Source organism: Ambystoma mexicanum, chromosome 8 (genome assembly GCF_040938575.1).
Source record: "Ambystoma mexicanum isolate Mex_15411 chromosome 8, UKY_AmexF1_1, whole genome shotgun sequence".
Lineage (NCBI taxonomy): Eukaryota > Metazoa > Chordata > Amphibia > Caudata > Ambystomatidae > Ambystoma > Ambystoma mexicanum.
In genome coordinates, this window is record NC_090929.1 from 1,598,134,693 (window position 1) to 1,598,154,327 (window position 19,635).

Sequence of the window (19,635 nt, forward strand, 5' to 3'; positions counted from 1 at the left end):
TCTACCCCTGAGTGTTCGTAGGATTGGCTTGCTGCCCTTTCATTACACCACTGATTGGTGTCTTCGCTGCTTCAGTCTGCCTGCAACGCACAGCTTGAGCTCAGTTTCCCTCCTCCCTGGCCTGTGGTGAGTTGATCATGTGTTCAGAGCAGGTTTCCCGTGCAAGGCTCAACCTGAGGGTGTTGTGAGAAACTGAAGGTGTCTCTCCCGCTAATCCCCAGGGATCTGTTATTCAGGTGGCCAGGACACTGCCATCGCTATTGGATCCAGTTCTTGGGGGTGGACCAGTGCGGGAGGATCACCTGGATGAGGGGTCTTCGGGGTAGTGTAAGTGAGACACTAGATGGTGAGACACCTTTTTCCCCTTCCCTGTAACACCTTTTACTTTTTATTTTTTTCATCCTACCTGTTGGGATATTTAGGAACTCAACCCTCTGCCCCCTTTTCCAACACTCACACACACTTACGGACGGCTCGCTGTAAGGAAACTGACTAACACCCGAGCTGTATACTTGACATGTCCCAATACAATGGTCAGGCGATTACTGATCATTAAACACACCTGACTTCCATCACACTTCCCCCCACACTGATAAAAGGCACAGCACGAAGGCACACTCCGAGCAAGGCAAAGTATACGAGGAAGCAGCATTTCCAAGATGGCAGTGTAATACAAGGAGAAAGACGGCAAGCCCTGGGAGGATTACAAGGAGGGAAGTGCCCTTGAAGTTTTCGGAGAAAGACCGTTCCTTTCATGAGCCTTTGAGAATAAGAAACCTAAGACCCAGAATCCAAGCTGAATGAACCTGCATTGTGTGTCGGAGGTACCCACAGTCCTGAGTCTATGGCCAAGGCGGGGAGGATCGTTTGCGCTGTGGTATTGTCCTTGGCTCCTACAACAAAGCAGCGCCAGTAAAGTCAGCACAGCCGGTGAGTTTGGGAGCCTGATACCAGACTGGTCTGTGTTAGTCAAGGTTGCAAGCAGCAACATTGTATAGAGAAAACTGAAGCGTATGTGACAAGCGACGCAAATATAATTAAACAGCAAATGAGTGACTGAACATTTAAAGCCGAGACAGATCCCCCAAACAGAGTGGTCTGGTGCCACATTGGATGCTCATTCGAAGGTCTCTTGGGTGTCCAACTGAAAGGTGGCAAATGTAAAAAGGAATTGTGAAATCGAAAGTGGTCCTGCAACTGGCCAAGCCAAACCCTGTGCACATTCGAAAGTCTTCGGTAGTTGATGCTAACTGAAATTAGTCCGAACCCTGCTGAGGGAGACTAATTGTGTAAAAGGAAGGATCTGAGCCCAGCTGAGGGGATCCGGGGTGAACCTTGAGTCACCCGGTAACAAATATTCTATGAACATTATGAAAGGGGATCTGAGCCTGGAATAGGTGGATCCAGGGTGAATAGTGAATCGCCTGAATTAATTACTTGTCAGAGGAAAATAACATTTTGTTTGTTTTTGTTGCATCAGGCCCTCGGAATCAGACTTTGATAGGTAAATACATTTGGGCACAGAAGACTGATGCTAGTGATTGAACTGTATCCCTGTGCCAAGGAAGACAAGATATTGTGCTACGCTCGAGTAAACCGCCTTGTCCTGTGTTGAAAATGTGGGGAAGGGAGGCCAACGGCCTGAACTTCCTGACAAATCATTTTTGTGAACACTTCTTTCTTTTTCATAAACTCTACTCACTATTTGTATTTGAAGTCAAGGATTGGCAATCATTTCTTTTTTTTTTTTTTAGTATAGGCCCTTTTATTTTGTCAAGACACCACTAGGACTGCGTTATTTGATGGTCGTAGCTTGCTCCCATCTGTAGATTTAGGATTAGATGGGCGTTTATCATGCCCTTGTTGAAGTTAAATGAACGCCCTTGAACTGTGGTCACTTGTCTGTCTTACTGTTGATGCGATGCCTTCCTTATAGCGTCCCTGCTAAATGTTTACAGCTAGGAATCAATCCTATCTTTTTGTGAAATACAAAGGTACCCCTTGCTGATGGTACACACAGTACATCCCTACCCCCACATTTCCCTGCAAGACCTTCTTTCATGGTGTGATTTCAGATTGTTTGTGTACCCGTGCTACCCCCCACCCCCAGGAGGTGCCCTGTCCCACTTTGCCTACTCTCAAAGCTGGTAGGTGCGCCCCCCTAATCTGGCGCTGAATTAGCACCTTTAATACATAGTGATTAATAGTTTTGTCCAGTCTGTAAATCTTCATATCTACTGTAATACCATACACTGTAGTTAGCCTCCAAAGCTCAGTTTGCTCTACACTTATGATTGCATAATATATTAGCATTTGTGGGTAAGAGCTGGCCAGTCTGGAGGTCGCGAATGCCAATGAAATCTGCAAGTAGACACCCATATTTCATGCTGGGCTCCTGCACCTCTACCTAGCCTTCACCTTGTTTTTGGAGGTGGTACCCCAGCCAGAGTCTCCACTGGAGTGGCACACTTCGCCCACCCCACCTCCCTCCACTTGCCCCTGCTCACTCACCTGTGCACCACCTGGCTCACCTCCAGGTCCTGGAAATAGTTATTCCCAATTGCGGCAATATGTGCAATTACTTTTAAAGGGAAGCATGGATTGTGCAAGGCCTGCTTCTCTTAAAAGCAAAAAAAGTGTCAGCACCTCTTATAGCAATAAATAGCGCTTTCAAGGGTGCACAGGGCTGGGACTGTTAGCCGTCCTGACCTCCCCTGAAAAGCGGCATTGAACGCTATATTGAAAATAATCAATGGGCCAAGGTGGGGCCAATGGGGCAAATGCCATCTTGTCCACCTGAAGCTGACAATTAGCCTCCCTGTCTCAGCACCATACTATGTACTTAGTTTTAGATTATTACTTTCTTTTAACATTCTGAACTTTATTTATGAAACTTCTGAGAAACTTCATACACAGAAAATGTGTCAAGTATACAATATATGGAGCCTGTCTGCAACACTAACTGCCCAGATCCTAGCACTGAAAACTGTTTTCAGACCCTTTTTATGATAGCTATTCATTGGTGTCCATTTGTGAAGCTAACCGTTACATTTTACAGACACTCCTCTCACTAATGGCTTCAGAAGTATACAAAAATGCTCTGTTGCTCGTTTTATGTCTTGGGTACAAATCACTTCTCTTGACATTAAAAATATTCGTTCGAAATTGTTAATCAAGAAATGTTTACTTAGCAAACTCTGCTAATCGGTTTTTGAAAACTAATATATGCATTGAAAGATAATGGTATTGGGGGCCCTTTTCACCCTCGTGGAGGGGTCTGCCTAATTCATTTGGTTTGTGAAATCATTTAATACTGCCCTGATAGAAAGCTGTGTTGTGTGTTGTGGATGTGGTAGATGTACAGATCTAAAAAATACCATTGGGAATGGGTCTAATGCGCAAGGAGATGCAGTGTTCCTCCATAAAGCCCATCTCTTCCTGTAATAGCAGTCCCTAGATGGCGGAGCAAGCCGTTTAAGTTGATTACATGGGTGCTGTCGATTAAATATCAGCTCGTGGATTTACTTTGCCAGGATTGTTCTAGAACGTTTTTCCCTAAAGTATTCTTTGGCGACACAAACTGACCGATTTCTAGTCCGATAATGTCTTTTCTAGTTGACCCTTTGGTTGTGTATTTTGACTTCTTAGAATTTGTACTATTCAATGGCAACTATTCAGTGGGTTCATATTTTTCCAGCGTGGAGGGTGGACGGGAATAACTGTGCAGATTAAAATCAAATAATCTGTTCCTTGTGTATCATGTGATTCCACTTGGCATGTTGTCTAACCAAGAGAAATCTCCGTAAAGCCTTCTTTGGCTTGCAAGTTTCCATCAGTTTTTGTGGAAATTTTATTTAATACAACATCTCCATCCCTCCCAGTGACAGATGGTTGAAAATACTCTGACTCAGATAGCTTAAGGGTTTTATATTTTTCAGGGCTCTTGTGTCCCTCTCTTTTTCTTTCTTTATTATTTTTCCTCTCTTTCTCTCTCTTTTTCTCTCTTTCTCTCTCTTTTTCTCTCTCTCTCCCTTCTTTCTTTCTCTCTCTCCTCTTTCTGTTGAGAGCACATATTTCACCTCCCTCTCACTTATTGATGTTTCCCGCTTAATACCCTCTTCTTCTGCCTCCATCTACTCCTTATGTCTTCCTCTGTCTCCCCCTATGGCTCTCTCTCCTTATAAGCCTTACCTCCACCCTTCAATGTTGCTCCTCCCTCCTCCACCACTACTACTGCACCACTCACCTTCTACTTAGACACCCACATTCAGACTTGCACAAGCACTTCATTCACTCCTTCTACTAGTAACACTCGTCCACCTTGTGTGCACACTCGCAACGCTGTACCACTTGCACTCAATAGACCATGCTTAATGTGTGCCAAAATTAAGATTGGTTAAAGCAGCTCCAGGGACCAGGTTCTACCACTGACGAACAAGGAGCCAGTCCGCAATCTAACTTCCACATAAAATGCAAACATATAATTGTGTCCATTATTTATGAACGCATAGGTTTTTAATGACATATTAAAGCGTCCGATTGTTTATAGATTGTCCCAAACGCAGAGAGTTACATTTATTTAAATGTGTTTGTTTGGCATCAGTGAGCATGCCGAGCTAAAAGTAGGCCTGGTAACTGTTGGTGTAAGCTAAGCAGGCTCTTCTAGGCCACAAGAAGGACCTAAATAGCTCCCAGCTCCCCTCAATTTTTAACCTTGCCCCAACTGCTCCAAAAATATCCTCCACTCCAATGTCTTTTGGTCTGCCTCCTCAGCCGAACAAATCAACCCACAACCTCCTGCTTCCTGGGGTTTCTTTTTACACCTCTCCCTATCTCAGGAGGTGTGACGCACAACAATGTCTAAATATAGTATTTTAAACCCTGGTTCGGGGCAGCTGCGGAATATGAATGGCTCTTTGGTTTCTACAATGTTCATGTTCGTGTTAGGGGTGGGATCAGGCCTACTCACCCAGAAGGGAAGTCCAGTCTCTGTTTTGGGTGGATTTGTTTCATGTCTAGGGGAGCTGCACCTCTCTTCACTGGGCAGGCTAAGGATTTCCTGCTGTGCGGGTCATTGGTAGCAGCTGCTTAGGAGCCCAAACTCCTCCTTTAGTTGCTTCTCTTCACCACGTGCTGCCTGCATGCCACTTGTGTGGGATTTCGGATGGGGCGCAGGGCATCTGGCTCTCTTCCCGCTAACTTTCTCTGGTGGGGTTTCCAGTTGGATTTGCGCAGGGCAGTGATAGTTCTGTCTTGTGGGTACTGTTCTATCTGATCTGCTTCTCTGGAAAGGAAGGCCAGCACTTGGATTCTGTGGCATGGTTTGATGCAAATTGGTACTGCACTTACATAGATTGGCACATGGGGCGTGAGCTGGAAATGCAGGTGTGGGGGCGGTGTTCCCATCACCACTTAACAAGGTCATGGCACTGACTGTGTCACACCATTTTGACTTGTCGTCTGCTCGGCTTCTTCTTGCTTGCTGAAGTCATCCATCCAGTGATCCTGTGCTTTAGTTCCTTCACCCATTCCATGGCCCCCTGCCTAAATGCATCTGTGAGGTGCCAATTTGATACTATGTCCTACACATTTCCAGTGTATTTAGTTCTTCTGTTGTTCAACACACAATTTCTTGTTTTTTTTTTTTTTAATTTCTTTTTTTCTTATTTTAGCCGGTGCTGCTGACCATTTCACGAGGGTATATGAACCCCTCTGAACCTGAGATGGTAGGCCTACATGCGTTGAGAGGGCCCCTATTTCTGTCCCTTCAGTGTGTTTATACATGGCAGTACCCACTTGCATCACTCCATGGCACTTGATACAAATGCTTGCCAGGTCTTCTTTGTTCCAGAGTCAAAGCTGAAGCCGTATGCTGAAGCCAGCAGGGAGAGCACAACCCAGCAGTTCCCCAAGACATCTGCTTTTCGGCACAGAATCCCCTAATCGGTGAAGAGAGGGCGCAAAAGAAGCAGCAGAGAGCTTACACAGCAGCCTGACCCGCTGCAAACATCCTAGACCATTTCGCCTTAAACAAGAGCTACACTGTACACCCCTTAACACGAGCCTGGACACTGCAACGTGGGCCGCCATTGCTAACGGGGGAAGACTGAGCCAGATTGGCAAGGGTCTGGGAACCAATTGCAGGATGGGAAGGAGGGATTGGAAACAGGAAGTTGTGGGTTGTTTGGGTGAGATAGGAAGAGGCAGTGGAGGAGTAGGGACAGATCATTTTATTGAGTAGGAAGATGCATGGAGTAGGAGCAAAAGTGGGCGGTTTTGGGAGCACTCAGTAGTAGAATAATCTCAGACAGCGGGACCGAGAGAGGAGTATGTGGGTATAATGGCAAGAAGACCGAGTTGGGCATCATGCCTGAAAGGCACACCTTATGATCTTGTGTAGTCCACTAACAACATTGATCATGTAGGGTCAGTTTAGGAAGTCCCTGAGAGAGTTTAGACGGACAAGGCGTTTTGACTTTTGGGTTTGCTCTCTTTGCACCCTGATCAAAAGTTCAATAAAAAACCCCTGAACTGTTTCAGGGAGTTGGAGTATAATCTGAGCTATCTGCGACACACATCTTTATTTCTTAGAGCCCAAAGCCTTTCTCTATGCAGTGAAAAATTCCCATGTGGTTCCTGGTAACTTCTCCAAGATCTTCCGCCTCCCCAAATAATTAATATCTACAGGACTCCTCGCCTTTTTCTCGATTGCATCTCACACATATGCATTCAATTGTTTTACTATTAACTGAGATGCCCAGGATTACTCCTGTATGCTAGATGACCCAGATTTCCCCACATGCACTGATTTCTGTGACTAGCTTTATCCTCCGTGACATTATCCCACAGCAGTTTGCATACCTTCCTTTCTGTTGCCTTACGTTTTTCAAACCAGTTTTATATGGAGTTTTCTCTTACATTTATAAGAATCTAGGTACGTGAACCTTCCTCAGTATTTACTTTGTAATCAACTTCATGAATCTGTCCTTCATGTCACACTCTACATAGGTATCTGAATATCGCCTCCTCACTTCAGTAGGCAATTTCTTGATTTCACTAACTCACTCTCAGACCTGTAGCAGTAGGGTATCATGTCCATCAGTCTCTCTCCTCGCCACTGGGAGTCCTTAATGTATTAACCTTCTGTCTTCCTTACACCCTGGCTGTTGGAACCATTTGACTGGCTCTCTGCGCCAGGAGGATAGCTCCGCGGCAACGCGTTTGTCTTGGAAGCAAAACAATATGGAGCAACGCGGGTTTGAATTCCGGTTCCGCTCTTAGAGACTGGTCTCTGGTATTCGGCACGTAATAAGAGATTAATTTAATGACTCCATTAAATGGTTCAATAGCAAGGTGAACAAGAACGGGAATAGAGGATATGATTTATTTGTCTCTTTTACTAGAGGTCGATGTATATCTATTAACCCCCCCCAGTGTTTCCACCAAATCTGTGAAGAGCATTTATTGTTATTTTTTTAAATACTTTTAATTCAAGAGCAGGTGCATGATGTCTACCATCGACGAAAAGGTGATGAGCAAAGTTGAAACACTTCATGTTTTTCAGGAGGCAGGCCAGTAACGTAATGCTTTATGGAAAATCCCTAAAGAGCTTACTAGTTAATAGTTTCTTCAGGGCCTATTCATTGTACATCAAGCACTCCCATCCCTTCGTTTCCTTTGGATAGGCAAAGACCATAGATTGTCGGGCACCATATTTTGAGACTGATGACAGCCTAACGGATGGGTTTCTAACTATAATCGGAGATGCTACATGTCTCAGTAACCGGACCTAAAGAGTAACCTGATGTCCTGTGCTGGCTGCTTTAAGAAGGTTCACTATGTTACTTTTTGTTCAGTCGCCAAGGTGCTGCAGGTATTGAAAAATTACTTTCTGCTTGCAATCAATGCTGTTTTGCTGATGAAGGATTGAGATGTGATGGTCCGCCAATTTTTAGAAGCTGTAATCCCTCCCTATTGATCCTGGAAAATGGGAACTGAATGGCACTTTGTTGATATGGCGTGTAATGGGACAGATACCCATAGTGTGAGTGAATTATCAAATGCACTGGAGAAAAGCTATGCAATGTGCTTTTGTCAATATTCATCAACTATTGAGGCACCTAATATTGGATTGGCCCGAAGGCCCTGTGAGGGGAAGACCATGTGAAATATGGGCATGCTAAAAGCAGAACTGATGCCCTCATTCAGGGTATTAAGACCAATTTCCGAACTTGACGAGGCCATTCATAACATCTTGAAAAATGTGTTTGCACAAATGAGTATCCAACCCTTTAGAATTCTCCATGAGTGGTTCTAACTCTGTTGCAATTCTAATAAAGCAACAGACTGCCGGAATATCATCCGATTCAAACTGTAAACTGCAAGCTTATAGACTAAACTGGAGAATACATTTACAATCTGCATTCATGGATGGCTTCAATATCCGACTCTGAAGGACGGTTTTAGGTTTTTTATTTTATGAATGGTAAAATCACTGGTTTTATTCCTGGCAGGGTATTGGACTTACCTCACCCAACCTCCAGTGGGCTACCCCTACCCTATCTCAGGCATTCTAAGCTCCCAGATTATCCGGATAGCAATCAGTAATACCTACTACCGAAGGTTTAGCTGTAGGTGATGGATAAAGGTAAAAATCTGAATCTATCTACCTCCCTTCATGGTTCGTCTAGGGGTGCCCGAGACCTTTCACTCCGTAGGTTTCTGAATAGGAAATAGTTTTTTTGTATGCCAGTAGTAGACACCCTTGAGCATTCCTGCAGGTATACGCTTCCTCCTTATTCTTTCACTGATCTCACTAATCCTACTACCTCGCCTTCTATTTTATTCTCACCCACTCACTTCTCTGTCCTCTCACACCCTGTGGTCTTATTCCCCCCTAATTCTGTCCTTCTGTTATTGTCGAAGGATTGAGCGCTGGTGTGTACCTAGTTTTGAAGACTGATGTGCGGGTAGCACCACAATGTCCACTTGTACCAAAGTCACATACGTGTGGCACAGAGGGAAGTTCCTGCTCCTGCATATCAAGAATATGAAACTTCAGAGACAAACAGGATGTCTCTCCCTGCAACACAAAAGGACACCCCAGATTAATGTGATGCAGGGACAGTGCAAAGCACAGACTGGGGGTACCACGGTTGAAGGAAGGTAGGTAACTCAATTGCAGACAAGCGAATAGCATAAAGAACAATTAAAGGCAGTAAGTAAAGCACATGGTCAGACAATAAGCCAAGAGGGTAAATAATACAGAGGCCCGTGTAACAATCAAAAGGGCAAAGAAACAAGGTGTGCAATGCAGAGACCTTGAGACAAAATGCACAGAGAAAAGGAGAAGACATGGGAGTGTGGCAAAAACGTAGCTGAGAAGCACAGAAGGGGCATTACTGCCTGTTTGTTTTTTAAAGCCCGAACAAGGTTGTTGCATGGATGCTAAGCAACACAGGTCTGGAGCCATGCTCACTAGTGCTGAGTCAGAAGCTGACAGTGCCGTGACGACATTGCAATATGGCGGCATCCAGCTGCCTTTTCCGTGTGTTCCTTTAATGGCTAGGAATCGTCTGAACAAAATTTTAGAAGAGAAGAGGAAGAGAAGCCTTATCCAAGCCAGCATCTCTGCGGCATCTAACAATTCGGCCGAACTCTTTAAAATCTGCAAGGAGCTGGCCAACCCTGCTGCAGTCTCTACCTCCCTGTCCCCTCCCAGGCCCTCTGCACGGCACTGGCCTCTCACTTCATTTCAAAAACTCAGGACATCCTGTCCTCACTCTCCTCCTATAACCTCCCCCCCTCTATTCCCTGCCCTTCCTCTGGCTCTTCTGCAGCCACCCCTCCTCTCTCCTTCTCTTCCTTTCCCCTTTTTTCTGCTGACGAGGTTTCAAGACAAGTCCGATCTATGAAAGTCTCATCAAAACAGGTCCACCCCTGTTCCTCCAAAACTATCAAGGACCACATTGACTCCTTGGCTCCTGCCCTTGCTGACTTCTGCAATCACTCCTTCGCCTCTGGAGTCTTCCCATCCCCTCTCAAACACTCCCTTGTGCACCCTTCCGACCCTTCCTGCCCAGCTAACTATCGCCCAATCTCTATCACTCCCTTCCTGGGCAAGCTCCTGGAGAAACTGGCCATCTCCCAGCTTAATCTCCATGCTGAATGTGTTGGTAGTCTTCATGACCATCAGTCTGGCTTCAGAGCTGCCAGAAGCACGGAAACTGCTCTCCTGAACATCCGCGAGGACCTGCTCTCGAACCTTGACTCTAACATTCCATGTGTTCTCATTTTGCTTGATCTCTCTTCTGCCTTTGATACTGTCAACCATACCATCCTGCTCAACCGTCTCCGTGATAACCTCGGTATCACTGGTCAGGCTCTGGCGTGGCTGACCTCTTTCCTCTCAAATCGACCCTCCCAGGTCCCACTGGGGTCTTTCCTCTCTGACATCTTCTTCTCTACCTGTGGTGTCCCCCAGGGATCTAACCACTCTCCCTGGCTGTTCAACCAGTATCTGGCACTTCTCGCCCACCACATCGCCGCTCTCTGCCCCTACTTTCAGTGCTATGCGGATGATACCCAACTCATTTTCAGGCTACCCTCGGCCTCCTCTTCTCCTTCCCTCATCTCTGACTGTCTTTCTGCTATCCAGGAATGGTGTGCCGCCAACAACCTCTGCCTTAATGCCAGTAAGACTGAGATTCTACTCGTCGGCACTCCCACTCCCTCCTTCCCTGCTGCTCTCTGGCCAGCCTCTCTGGGCCCTCTTCCTACTCCTACCTGCAAGGCAAAAAACCTTGGGGTCATCTTCGACTCCACACTCTCCTTCTCTCCTCACATATCCGACGTATCTAAGAAGTCACACTACCAGCTACACCTCCTCAGAGGTATCCTTCCTTTCCTCTCCTTCCCCCAGAAGCTCACTGTCTCTAGAGCCCTGGTTCTCTCTAAGCTGGACTACTGTAACAGCCTCTATCTTAATCTGCCCGCCTCTACTCTCCGCCCTTTGCAACTCATCCAGAACAGGACTGCAAGACTTGTCCTTGGCCTCAAGCCCAGGGACTGTATCTCTCCAGGACTGAAATCACTACACTGGCTCCCAGTGACTGAGAGGATCAAGTTCAAAACCCTCTGCATTGTCCACAAGGCCGTCTGGGGCCTTGGGCCAAAATACCTTCAACTCTCTCTTCCTAAATATCTTCCTTCTCGAGCTCTTCGCTCATCCGCCTCCAACTCCCTCAGGGTCAGCCGCTTCTCCAAACAACGAGTTGGGGGCAGATCTCTTTCCACTGCAGGGGCCTCCCTCTGGAACAGCCTTCCTACCTCCCTGAAACTTGAGGAGAACCACCTCCGGTTCCGGAAGCACCTCAAAACCTTCCTCTTTGCCTCCGCTTTCTCTCCCCCTCTCCCCTGCTAATACTACTGAAACTGCACTGAATCTGCAACTGGGCCATTCACCGTTCTCGGCCCAGCCACTCTCCCCTGCACTGCCTCCACGGCAACCCCTACACTACGGGACTGTGTCTGTATCCATACAGCCCCCCCTTCCCAGCACTTGTCTGCACTTACCTCGCACTTGCCACCAGCTGGCTCTTGTTATTTATCCTGTATGCTGTATGCTTATAACCCTGTACTGCACTTTCCCCTCTCCCTTTCCCCCATGCACTTTTCCCTTCCCCTCTACCCTTGCACTTGCGCGATCTGAATGACACCTGGCCTAGTAAGATCGTTGTCTGTCTCCCCTTGTCCCCCCCCCCTGCCTCGTTGCGCCTTGAAACACTTGTGTATAGGCGCGTTACAAATGCCTTATCATATCATCATATCTAACCTTTCAGTGGTGGTTTGGTAGTAGGACCTAAGATGTTACCTAGTTTCTAATGCTATAACATTTGCAGAAATCGCATAACTTGGAATACTGAATTCTAAATGTTTCCCGTTTTGCATGCCATGCCATTGAAGCAGTATTGCATTACATTTCAAAAGGGCCAATGCACAATGCTTTTGCCCTGTGTGAGAAACCTACCAGTATTCTCTTGCCCACTCTCTCAGGATCTTCCATTCAAGTGTCCAGGGAAGGGCCATCACTTTTGGATCCCGATCCTAGCGATGGACAAGCGAGGGAGGATCACCTGAGTGGAGAGTCACAAGGGATTGGGAGGAGGATACCCAAGGGCGAGACATAGTATTTCCACAGTCCCAAAAACACCCCAACCTACTCTTCCTCAGCTCAACCTTTATGGGCTGTCTCCAGTCTCGCCCCTTCGCCCCCTCCCCATTTCCACCAAATATGAGATGAAGAAAAGGCAACTAAGATCAGTAATGATTACCCATTAGAATAACATGGGGAAAGTAAGAGTAACTTACCATAGAAAGAACTCCAGTTGTCCCACTAATAGGCAGGGTCAGGCATTCAATAATCACCATTCACACCTGACTCCACTTGACAGGTCTTTTCACTATTAAAAGTGTGGTAAATTCCCCTCGTTGACCTGGAACAGGCCTTCGACACAATCAATAGGAGGAGATTCTGGGAAAAACTCAAACTGGGGCTGCCCAAGCTCTTTACTAGGATCAATCAAGGCCCTCTATTCTGACACCTCAATACAAATCAGAATGACAAGAGAGGGATCATTAACTAAATCAATTGGGACAGTTACAGGGATAAAACAAGGATGTCCTCTGGCGGGCACTCCATTTGTATTATATATGTCCGATTTGGGAGTCAACAATCATCGGTTAGAGCATTTCCACCAAAAATGTATGACCAGTGAATAGCATGGTTATTGTATGCAGATGATGTAGTCTTAATGGGCTGAACTCCTATTTCTGCAAAGACGATTGGACCATTTACAATACTTCGTTAAAAATAACGATATACGAATAAACATACAAAAGTCTAAGATTTTGTTGCTGATTCCGAAGCAAGGAAGGAAAAAAACTTATTGAGTTCTCATGGTCCATAAACAAAGATTGATTGGAGGTAGTACAACAAATAAAATATCTGGGAATGGCATTTGGCTGCACAACAAAGAAAAACTAGACTGAAAGCATTAGAGCCAAATGTCAATGTATAGCAAACCAGGCTGCCATTATACTGAAGAAATTTGGGACGTTTACGCTGAAACCATTGGTGGTATTTTATAAACAAAGTTATGCCCATTTTGTCTTATGGCGTTGAAACTGCTTTAGTGATTCCCCAGGATTTCTGGGACTTGGTGGAAGGCCAATTTTGGATGAAAGTGCTATGGCTACCACGATCGCTACCAGTTGCACAAATTCGATACGAACTGGGCCTACAATCACTAAAGTCCATGATTGAATGGAGGAAGTTAGAGCTTAATTAAAAATGCATGGATGATGGACAGCTGCACCCGTTTGAGATATTAAAGAACAGATGGGAGTAACGAAGAGGAGATCCTAGACAACTGGCAAAATGAATGCTGTGAAGTGATGCAACAGTTAAATCAATCTGAAGAAATTTTAAGTATGAACTTAGATAAAGTTAAAACCTATGTCTAAAGACAAGACTGGATAAATACCCAAGTGAAGAGAAGCCAGTAAAAAACTTCATTAGATCTTTCGCATGAAAGAAGGGCATATCACCTCCCGAAGTACTTGACAAAGTTCCCTAGTCTCGAGCACTGAGAGATCTTCACGAGACTAAGACTAAATATTCTCCCAACAAGAGAGATTAAGTCTGAGACAAAATTCCAAATAGAGATATCCTGTAGGTTTTGCAAGAAAGGGGGGATAGTGGAAACCACCAAACACTTGATAACAAAATGTGCTGGACTGCTCATGTTGAGATAAAAACACTTTGGTGCGGTAGTCGCAGATTATACGTCCCTATTAATTGAGGAAGGGTGGGAATTATTACTGATTGGTGATAAATGTTGCATGACACTGGCGGTTACCAAACTGATGATTGAGGTTTTTGAATTATGAAGAAATAGCTTGAATTCTGAATAACTAGAAGACCCGTCCTATTGCAGTTAAAGCCTGAAATAAGTGAACAATGTAAATTGTAAAATTGTCATGAATTGAACCGAAAAGGTGATGGACTAAGGAATGACTAGTTAAGAGGATGTAAGTCCAATTGTAATAAAGGCGCATAAGATGATGCTCCAAATTTATGATAATGATGGAATTTTATGATAGGTTTGTAAAAACCAAATCTAATAAAATGAATAAAAAAAGGTGTGGCCTGTCAAGTGTAGGAGAGCAAGTCGGGGGGGAGAACTGAGACGCCAGAGTTGCCCAGGGCCAGAGACCAAGACGCTGAGGAACTGTTGTGTAAAAGGGCAGATCTGTGGCGAGGGAGCCAAGAAGGGTCTGTGTGTGGGATTTGAGAGGCATGCTGGTGCCCTGCCGAACCTGCGTACGTGGATGCTTGTTCCCCTGGGCTGGTGACATGGCCCAGGATTGTGTGAGTGGCAGGTGGTAAGGCTATGAACTCGAAACGAAGAGCGGTGTGTCGAGACGGTTTATGAAGACCGCGCTACAGATACAAGGTAACGCCAGAAACGCGTAAGAAAGAGGACCACGGTTGAATGAGCGTTCATGTGAAGCTGACGAAATGTCTTCAAAGATACAAGTAACAGTGTAAGCGCGAGACTCGCGTGTGTATTGGAATATGAAATGATATGAATGAAAGAGGGCCAGATGGGCGTGAAGGTGCAAGAGGCATGGAAGGAAAGGACAGGATAAACAGGGGTGCAATGACTCGAAAAGAAAGAAACCAGTGCACAAAAGCATGAAAGTGCAAATGGCACAATCCAGATAAAGAATAAAAGATGATGAAAGTGTGCACTGAAAAATCGGAAGGATTATAGAAAAATGGTGCAGGAAGCACGTGAAGATAAAAAGTGCAAAAGGAAGTGGAAGCAAAGAATCAAGAGGGGGTTGGGGGAGTGGTCGCCCTGAGGAAAAGTAAAAAGCATAGCGTTTTCAAAAGCCTCCGATTCTACCCCACAAGAGGATGATATGCAGGAAAGATTGCTCATAAGAAAAGGCACCTCCTGATCAGCAGACTTTGTGTTTTGAAAGTGGGAGGAGGCCTGAGCTTGGGGAAGGGAACCCTGAGAGGCCTATTGAGAAGTAGAGTTTGTGTTTTGTATTGAAAGCTGAAGGTGAACAAGTTAAGGCTTGGGTAAGGGAACACCAAGAAACTCAAGGACATTGAAGGTATTTGAATTCACTGAGGGCCCTGTGGACATCCGTACAGCCCTGTTGAGTGAACTCATCTTTGTGACACAGACCGAATTGCACCGCGTGAGAAGACCACCCAAAACCAATTTTGGTTTTGCCATTTTTGTTGACCCACTATTTTTCCTTTTCAAAAGACTCCCAATGACATTTGCGAAGGTGTATCAGGCCTTTTTAAAATGTGTGGACACTATACATTTCGTTTTTTCCTGCGTACCATTTACGCTGGCTAGTCATGGCAGTCATTTATGAATTATTGTGAGCTACACTTCTGTGCTGTGGCAGAGACTTAATACTCTGCACCTCAGCACTGATGCTCCTGTAGCCTAGCCTGACGCTGAAACTCGGCCTCAGAGATTTAGCTGTAAACTTTGAAGAGAAGGAGGCAGCAACACGAACAGAGCTGCCATTGCAGAACTAGACCACGTTGCTTGTGATTTTTTTTTTTCCATGAGAAGTAAAGTTCACTTTTATAAAATATGATTACCACTGTTCACGTTGATCTGTGCTATTACAACCGCACCCTACGCCTCTCCTTTGCACTTATCAGAAAGTAGAATCTACATATTGTTGCATCAACCGCTTTTTTTAAAATATATGTTAATCTTGTTGGGTTGCTGCTTTGCTGATGGAAACTAGAAAAAATGCAGATGCTGGTGTGTTTCCTCTGATACAGTGATTGGAAAGCATCTGCATTTCCAAGCCTAATTCAGAAAAGCAGGTTTTCACACATTCAAAATTATCCCTCCGATAGTAGGGAAATGGGGAAATAACCTGGAAGACACACTGTCCTCTTTCGTTTAACGGGGGCAGGTGTGGGAGACATTGACATGGAAGTGAGATTAACAGGAGAGGAATAGAGATGGAAGAGGATTTTCAGCAACTGGAGACTGCAACACAGGAGGGAAACCCCAATCGAAACAGCAACACTTAATTAATAGTGATAGGCAGAGCAACTTAAATTGAGATGCATGCAGGTAGTGACATGGAACAACATTAGGAGCAAGAAAGAAGTTCTGCTATTAGAGCGAGGGAGTTGATTTATGAATACCCAAAGTAAGTAGATAGCACATGGTTCTATATTTGTGACGTATATGCAATGGCATGCAATAATAACATTTGCATTTTGAACGGGCCATTTGAAGCATCACTGTTGTGTTTTGGCGTCAAATTTAGTTTCTCTAAAATTTAGTTTCTCTATTAAGGAGCCCAACCTTGTGGGTTATACCATCTAGTTTTTATTGTAAGGGTTGTAAAACTATATACAATTTTGAAATAAGCGAGAGCAATGGAGGAAAAAACAGAGCAAGACATGTAAGATAAATGACGGCTGTGTCACTCCAGGTGTATACAGTGATTATACCGAAAAAATGACGTATTTTGTGTCAAAAGTATATATGGGGTTGGTGTAAAGGACAAAAAAGGGTGGGGTAATACAGCCAGGGAAAAAGGGTTTTTGGGGTGTGACCCCCCCTACCCCAAGCTAAAAGAGAAAATAAATGGACATTTTTTCATTACTTTTAATTCACTCAAAATGTTTTCTTTAATGTATTTGTTATAAAAACATGGAACCATTCCAGGCTGTAGCAAAAGGACTGCAGCTTTTCAAGTTCCCCCGACACTCTATGTGCTTCCTCGAGACGTGTCAGTCTTTCTCTCACCCGACTTTGGGGTTCTCGTGTTAATCCCTACTCTGGAGACTTTCCACTCTGGAGCTTCTCGCTTTCTCTCACCCCTCCTCCCTTTTCCCTGGAGCCACTGCATACTTGCTTCTCTTGAGCGTGGCTCTTAGAGAAGACTGGGCACCTGTCCATCATAGAGCCTCCTCCTTTGCGCATCCCCCAGGCTCTGCGTTGCCAGCTCTCGACGCTATCTTGTTCTCTTCATGGGGGGCTATTGGCTGCAGGTCCTTCTCTGGCCTCGGCGCTCCGAGGTTCCCTTCCTCTGCGTCATGGAGCCAGACTTTTCCGGTTGCTCTTGCTGCAGTCTTACACCTGGGCCCATGGTGGGCGACTTTGCCTCCGCATTTCTTGCTCGTGTGGCATAAATATTGCACCCAGGAGCTACTGCATAAAATAGGTTTCCTAGTCCGTCATGCAAAAAGAACATAGTCCATCGTCTGCACTCAACCTGGGAAGGGCACATTTGTGAGATGTGTTTGATCAGATTTTATTTTCTCACCTTACGCCAGTATTCTTTCTTGATCATTTTTTGTTTTAATTGCCCTTCTTTGGTCTTTGCCTTCCATGGCTCTTTCTTGTTCCTCTCTGTTTCATGCTGTGGAAAAGGCTGCGCAGCTTTGCTTCCCAAAGGTAAGACGCCAATGCAGGGTCCATAAAAGGGTGAGGTTTTAGCCAGAGGGTGCCCCTGCTAGCGTTTCTTAAACCTGAGAAGTCCAGTAAGTTTGTAGCCATTCCATAGAACTGACAAACCAAGTATACATTACTATAAAGCTATGTAATTTGAAAGGACTTGCATGGAAAGTAAGGTATGAAAAACGTTAGGATGTATTGTTGCACAACATTAAAAATGTCTTAAACAATGTACAGTATTCATAAAACTAGTTTGCCTTATTGTACTGATATGAAAATACATCCTTTGCACATGCCATCAAATGAAAGAAAAAATATCCCAGTGCCTTGAGATGAACCCTAAAATCAAACACTGATGTTGAGTAATCAGTCTGTATACATTGAGGAGCATGAATGACCCGTCCTTATACCATGTGGTGTTTAACTGTGGACATTTTCATGGATAGAAAGGAACTGTCAATTTCATACATATAGAACTTTCACTGAAGATTGTGTAGGGCAGCGAGCAACCAATCTAATGAGACCACTAATGGACCTACAAAGGAAATGAGAAGCGAGAGCTACAGACCAACATTAGATGGTAAGAGTGAGAGCAACGTAAAGTGTGGCAGGTGACGGACAGTTGTTATAGGAGAGTAGCATGACGCAAAAGAGAGAGCCACGAAAAGATGACTTAAAAGCAAACCTGGGGAGGGGGAGACAGTAGTTAGAGCGTAAGACAACATGGAAGCAAGAGACAACTACAAAGAAAAGATGTGATGGACGAGTGGCAGACCAATAGACAATGGGAAAGAGGACAACCGAAACAGGCATTCAGACAGGTCGGTATGTGCTTCTGCTTTGATTGCAGTTTTATTTCAAACCATGCAAGCAAGTTATATTCTGTGAAAATCGCCATCTCTTGGCCATATACTGGTTCCCATTTGTAGTAATTGTTATAAGAGTTCTGGTGCCCAAGTATCTTAAAGAGCTGTGTAGCACGCGCTCACAGCTTATTGTGTTTGTTTGAGAACATTTCCATAAGTGTAATAAACTATTTGAAGGGAGATAAATGTTGCTATACTATTCTTTTTGTTTCGATTTTCTATAGTTTTAACTTCATGCACGCATGGGATTGCTGATAAAAATGTTTTATTCTCTTAAAGGGAAACTCCTTTTTAGACTCTTGATAATGTATTTACTTTCTAATTCGGAAAGTAGGGAGTAAAATACTCTGACATAAAAATCCCATCTGAAGCATTGGCGTGAGGGCAAGCATAGGTTTAGACACAGGCTGGCTTTTATTTGGGACTATTAGACGACAACGGCCATTAGAAACATCATTTAAGGGAACCGTCCTTTTAGAGTTAGAGCCAGTCAGGCATTCCAGCACCCCAGGAACCTTGGTAAATGTTTTTCAAACAAATGTGTTTGAGCCTGTGTCTTTCTTGGTACCATGCCTGTTTACACTTGTTATTTGTATAAGGGTGATGTACAGGGTGAGGTCCACTGGGAGCAGTAATTTGAAGTGGCAGGTCTTTGAGTTCCATGTTGGCGTGGTTTCTGCAGCTCTCCCTCCCTCCCATTCTCCTCTAACCAATTACTTTCCTCCTATTGCAAGACCCACCGCAGAAATGGCTGACCCTGGCACAACCTTACGAAAAAAAAACATAATTTTAAGGGTGAAGGCGGGGAATTTATTTTTATAGTAGTGCAACACCGACAAAGGCATCGATTGAGGTTGGATTGGGCGGGACATTTTCCTTGCATATTTCCTGCAGGAAAACCTGAGGGTGCATTGTCCACATGGGTGGGACACAGATAAGACAGAAAGAAGCGGTGTCCGCGGTCTGTGGAACACTCGGCAGTTAGTGAAAAATATATTTTCCTTGATGCCCCTGAGGAACAGAAACAAAACCCGGAATGGATCCAGGAAAATTAATTAGGGACTGAGAAGAGGGTATCCAGTCCGAGCACTTAAGGCAGGTTAGAAATCAATTGAACAAGCTGAGGTGAGGTGAAGGGAGTGAAGGAATGGGGGAGTTGATAACAGTATGTTCCATCATTCCCTGCTTTCTGTATGGGTGGGTTGGTTGTCTGTGCAGCCTCTAGCTACAGTAAATTTGATTTAACT

General features: G+C 44.8%; 1 protein-coding gene across 5 annotated transcripts in view; it reads left to right on the forward strand.

Moving 5' to 3' along the window:
• The window catches only part of VTI1A (vesicle transport through interaction with t-SNAREs 1A), a 1,940,034-nt gene that overhangs the window by 79,389 nt on the left and 1,841,010 nt on the right, over positions 1-19,635 (forward strand). The gene's annotated exons all lie outside the window — the stretch shown is intronic.